Genomic DNA, 6395 nt, shown 5'->3' on the forward strand with positions numbered 1-6395 from the left:
CTTCTGTCATGTTCATCAAATCGGATGTCCATGCTTAACTCTCATTCTTCATGAACATTCGTTTTACTCAATTTTTATAGAACTTTCTGTGTAGATTTTCAGCTTCTGATGTGTAGTATTTATCATTTTGGTCTCGTGTCTTCTTACAGCGGAGAAAACAAACTTGAATGTCCAGCCCACTGGTCAGCCAATTCTCTACTCTGTGTCTAACTTTTTATTGCTAACATTTGTATTGTTGGCGTCTTTTTACAAGTTAGATTTTTAACTTGGAACTGTTACCACCTTTGCTATTCTTAAATCATTTAGATATGAATCTCTTTTTCTGAACCTGTACTCAATGGTCAGATGTGATTTATTTAAATACTCTCCCCCACACTCCTGTAATGTAATGATTTGATTTTTTTTTTCCTCTATGTAATACTCTACTTCACACAACTGCAATGGTCATGTGTGTTTCAGTCCTGCCCCACTCTGCTGTCAAATGATTTGTTTTTATTGGGTTTTTTAAAACTAATGTAATACTCTTTAACACATTCCTTAATCAATCAAATGTGTTTCAGTTCTTCACTCCACATTCTTGCTATGGAGAGGTACTTTTTTTCTCCTATGAAATACTCTTCTCTACATTCCTGTAATGATCAAATGTTTCTCCTGTAATACTCTACTCCTCAGTCTAGCAAATCACTACCTCAGAATTTTAGCTGTTTTGAATTACTAAGACCATGAGATAAAAAAACCATATGTTCTATCTGTTTTAGTAAATTCATAAGATTATTCGAGATCGTTATCGAGATATTTAAAAAATCGCATTCGAAAAAGCTTGACATGATGAGGAAACTCAAAAAGTTTGACGTCAAATTTCTCAAAACTAGGTACTGAGCAGATAGAACTTTGTAATTCTGAGGTAGTGAAATGTCGGATAATTTTCCTCAGCGACCAGTATCTGGGGTGTAATGGTTAGACTCTTTGCTGTTGCACGCAGAAGACATAAGTTTGATTCCTGTATGAGGAAGTTATTTTATAAATTATCTCTTCTTAGGTTTTACTTTTATTTTCCCCTGTCTCTGTATTTCTGTCTGTCTTTCTTGTTCTTTCCCAGCACTCAATGGCAGTGATCATTTTGATCTGCTTCTCTTAGCTCAAAGCTCAAACTCTGCCCCATTGTTGTTCACTCTATCTTGATCTTTCTCTTGACTAGAATTGGTATTATAGTTTATTTTTAACCTAAAGCTGATGTCTTGCAAGGACCTGTGAGTAGTACAGCTGATACTATTACTACAGACTATTTGTAGCTAGTTTTGATGTAATGAAAGGAACCTCTGATAGAACTTTGTTTTACAATAGTCTGTTTTCAATTTGGGTTATCACTGTTAATGAACTATTGGGGATGAAAACATTGTAGACTTGTCAAAACCTGACTTTGTTCAGCATGAAACACTATGTTTTAAATTCTGTATTACAAAATTATTTCTAAAACTTCCTTAATTTAAAACTTCAAATTCTTTGAGTGTAACAGGTTTTTTGTTTGCTTTTAACTTGAAGCTCTTTTTAAAGCATGCGAGCGGTGTCTACGGATTGTATGGTACACTTGTGTCATGGAAAGGTTGTGATATATCTGTTGAATGAGCTTACTCCATGCATGAATGTGTACAAACCTGGCTAATGGCCTGTGAAAGAATAAAACATTGATCGATCTGTCAGAATGTTCTATTCCATTTTCTTTGATAGCTGCAGGTTGTGTCTGCTGCTTGCACTTTTTTATTAAATTTGTGTATTATAAAACGCCATGTGTATAGAACTCCTGTCATGATCGTTTTTAGAACTTCTCAGTCACGATCATTGTTAAAACATCATATTTACTTCTCTCACTCGTGATCATCATTAAAATGTCATTTTTTAGAACTTCTCTCTGTTGCGATCTTTGTTACAACTTCTCTCATTCATAATTGTTTTCATTACTTTCACGTTCATTCAATATCTTGTGTCTGTAGTTTACATGTATATATAGACGATGAAATCAAGACATACAAAATACATATCTGTACATATGATATAAATTCAATAATACACATATATAGTGCTTCAAGTTGTGTGGAAGATCACTTGGGATTTCACTTGAATGACTAGGAAAACGCATAAAAGATAAAACGATTTTTGTCTGTAGATTTCTGACAGATTTGTTTCTGACAATGATCTGTCCTCATGAGTTCTATGGTGTTGGGTTTTTTTTAATTCCCATCTTGTGGCTTCCTCTCCAGCAACGTGACTAGGTGAGTCACTTTTTGTATGTTGCCATTTTAACTCTCTGGGATCGACTTAAAGATCTGTTCTAGCCCTACAAATGGGTGATAATAGTGTTAATCTAGTTGCTATGGTTCCAAAGTTATAGTCACGTGAAGTCTAGAATTTGGAAACCCACAGTTTTTAGAAACTCAAGGTTTTTGCCCAATGTCTCAAAACAGCTGGGCCTAAAAAGTAGCAAATTTTGTCTTGTTTCCTCACAAATAATTTTGTTGTCATTTTGCCTCAGGTGACCCTAAGGTTCTTCCACATAACTTGACCTATAGGTACGTCAGAATATCGTTTTTAATTCCGGACAATTACAGATATAGATCTGTGTATGTTGTTGTTGATCCAGCAATGTGCATGGGCTTTGGCCCTATGCTCCAATGACATGAATATTTCAGGTGTATATTTCTCTTAAGTTCAAGCTATGCAGCAGCAGTAAGAATATTGTGTATATATTTTATGAAAATTTTTATACGTATGATTGATACTTTTGTCCTCTCTGATCTGCTATACAAATCCCTCTGTATATAAGACAGAACAATGTTGATTGCGCCCCCCTGGTTCCGTTGGTGTCTTTCTGGTCTGAGGTGCGGGCCATGCAGGATCGAATCCCCAAGGAAGTGCTTTAATACTTGGATTATTTTAAGGGCTTTCCTGACTTTCCATCCGGTTCACTTTCTCCTGTTTGAGATGGGTGATACGTTCAAGGATCTTGCTCTCTAAATAATCTTGGTGTGTCAAAAGAGCCATAATATTTCGTCACAAATGGTCCCAAAGGAGGTATATTTTATCCTTTTGTATTTTGTTGATACATTTTGAAGGGTGTGTCCCTCATGACTATGTGTCACAATTTCAAGAACATGCAAATTCCTGTGTTGGGGAGAGGGGGGTGTTATAGATTTTTGTATTAAAACTGCTTTGGATTTTTACAAATTTTTCTATGTGCAAGTTAAGTATTTCTAAGGTATTTGCATGGAAATAACAATAAAGCGTATGTTAAATTTGAGTGAACATTGGAGAAAAAACAATTCCTTATACCACAGCAGTCCAGGAACAAGGATGAATGTTGATCAGACTGTTAATACTCGTAAAGTCTACCCTTGGGTAACTGAAAGTGTATCATGCAGACTTCTGTTAAAGACATTCCTCAGGCCCTCTCTCGCATGTTGTTGCTTGTCACAAACATTCCGAAGGGAGCACCAACATTTACTGTGAAATAAATAAATAACAAACATTCCAGACTTTTGGCCTCCCGTATACCTTTGATTACCATGATGTATTGTACAGAAAGACATTAATAAATGCTTTTTATAAAATTGATAAAGTTTTAGCTTTTGATTGTTTTGGGGGTTTTTTCTTTGTGTTCAAACTTGTCACACTGGGTTCTATGAAAGTTTTATATGTCAGAAAGTGTAAAAAGTGGGTGGATGGTGGGTGCCACAGGAAGGTTCAAACTTTTTTTTCCTTTCTTATTATGAGTATGTTGTTCCTGTCTGGTGGTTTGGATGGTAGGGCGTTTTGGTTTGGTTTACTCATCCTTTCCTCTCCAAATATTTGTCCTCCTCATCTCTCCTCCTTTTCTTTGTACGTTTCTCTTGAGTAACACCTCTAAACTTTTTGGCTTCTATATATGACCTAGTTATTTTGCAAGTGCCGTAAAACTTCCTAAAGCTAAACTAAAAGTTCCTTTCTTGTTGTGATATTGACATTGGCGATTTAGTTGTTTGAGGCTCTTTAAGTAGAGCCTGTTCAACATATACATATATATATATATATATATATAATAATATTATTATATATATTATTATATCTAAAGAAAGGTTGTGTACAAGTGCAAGACACGAGTCTATTTCCTTGTGTAGGTCCAGATTGGACGATACAAGCTCTCTTCTTCTCTCTCTCTCTTTCTCAGTCAGTCAATCTGTCTGTCTCTCTATATATACATGTATATATACACAAAGCTGGTTGTAACGGAGTACTTACGTTACAATTTTCGGTACTTTTACTGTACTCCGGTACATTTTTTTGAACCAGTACTTTTACTGTACTCCGATACTTTTTATAAAAGTACTTTTGAGTATTTTTAAAGTACATTTTGAGTACTTTTGAAGCTTAATGAAAGGGTAAGTGCCGGCATTTTTTATAATAATTTACAGAACAAACACCCGGGCGGGCACAGCCGATCAACCAAGAGTTAAAAGTTAAGATCAAAGTACGGCCCGTCGCGTCAAAGATCAGCCACTCTCGTGAATGTGATCACACAAGCGTTGTAAAACTCCATGAAACGGTACAATGTTTGCCGCAGACGGGATCACACCGAGGTGTGAACTGATCGATGCGTTTCTTTTCCTCAAACATCGCACTTGCATCTGAGCTCGCCACCTAAACTTACATCACTCGCTGGGTGGGTAGGGCCTACAAGTTCGCCTAAGGAGGGATCACATCGAACTGTGAACTCTTCCCTGACCATTGAAAGCAGTTTTCTCTATTCCCGAAATTGTGAGACAGCCTGAATTTTAATTGGTGTGGTCACAACGTAATGGTGCGTAACGACAAAGGTGGGGAAACTCAATCAGAGATGGAAAGCTAAAATTGTTGGACAGGTAAAGGGGGGGGGGCAACTGGATAAACGTAGATAAAGATTTCAAGACTCACGATAGGCTAATGAGTATACATGTATATGGCATGCCTCAGGCTACTGTGATTGGCCATAATGGTTGACCACTCTTTGCTCGCTATATATGTCGTAAACCTACCCAGGGGTCACGTCAGTTCATGGGTCACTGTCTAGGCTTTCTCAGTTCAGACTGAGAAGGCCTAGGTCACTGTACATTCTTCCTTTGCTTCGTCGGCTAAGATCCCGTATTCCCCTTGCTCCCGGGCACTGGGATCTCAGTTAAACTACTGCAGTAGAGAATCTTATGTTATACTCAAGGAATACTGTATCAAGGAGTACTGTATCGTACTCCTTGGTTATACTTTATACTACACTTTCTAGACTATGAAACTACACGTATTTTGGTTTGCCTTGGACTACACAGAGTGATCAAAATCGGTCTTACCACTATAATCAAATGAAGCTGAGCTCTCAATGTACATGTATATATCTAACAATTTTTTAGGCCACCTAAATTTCTTTTAAACTTTTTTTTGGTGATTTTTGCTTAAGGCTACATTGATTACTTGAGGATTTCTTAATGAAGAATTCAATTCACCTTTCCATCTATGCTGGCCATTTCCATCAATTTTATGTTTTCTTAAGATCAACTTTGTGATCTTACATTTTTCCAATTTGGATATTTTTCCTGTAGAACTTTCCGACCTCTTGAACTGACTTACATTTGATCACATTGTCTTGCTCAAACAAGTTCTATTCATAATATCATTTACACACTAGTTGCCTCTGTTTTGTTTTTTAAAATTTCACGGACCATTTCCACCTACGTTCAGTGCGTACATTGTATATTCAAATGATTGGTATACTGTTTACATTTTTAGTAATAAATGGCCTAATTTGTCAAATGTACTGGATATGTTATTAATTTGATGTTTTGCATTAGCACTGAAGTGTTTTAGCATATTAGCAAAAAGTACTCGAGTCAAAATGTACTCTTAAGTACTTTTTTTAAAAAGTACTTGTACTCAAGTACATTTTACAGGAAAGTACTTTTACTGTACTTAAGCACATTTTTTAGATTGTACTTAAGTACTTTTTAAAAAGTACTTTAACAGCTCTGTATATACATGTCTCTATATATCTATCCATCCTCCTTCTTTTTTATGTGTTTTAATCTCTTGTAACGCCTCTAATCTTCGGCACTCATATAACGTAAGTGCCGTAAAATGTTTACTAAAACATCTCTCTCTCTCTCTCTCTCTCTCTCTCTCTCTCTCTCTCTCTCTCTCTCTCTCTCTCTCTCTCTCTTTATCTCACTCTCTCTATCTCTTTTTGTCTATCTGTCAGTGAGTACTTGGTTGGTGCTCTGGTATGGTTTGCTTCTTTTTTCCCTATCAAGCAACTATCGTCTTTATCCCCCCTTCTTCTTTTTGTGTTTGTTATTCTTGTGTAACTCCTCTAATCTTCGGCATTTATATGACCTTTTTTA

Source organism: Aplysia californica, unplaced genomic scaffold (assembly GCF_000002075.1).
Source record: "Aplysia californica isolate F4 #8 unplaced genomic scaffold, AplCal3.0 scaffold00628, whole genome shotgun sequence".
Taxonomy (NCBI): domain Eukaryota; kingdom Metazoa; phylum Mollusca; class Gastropoda; order Aplysiida; family Aplysiidae; genus Aplysia; species Aplysia californica.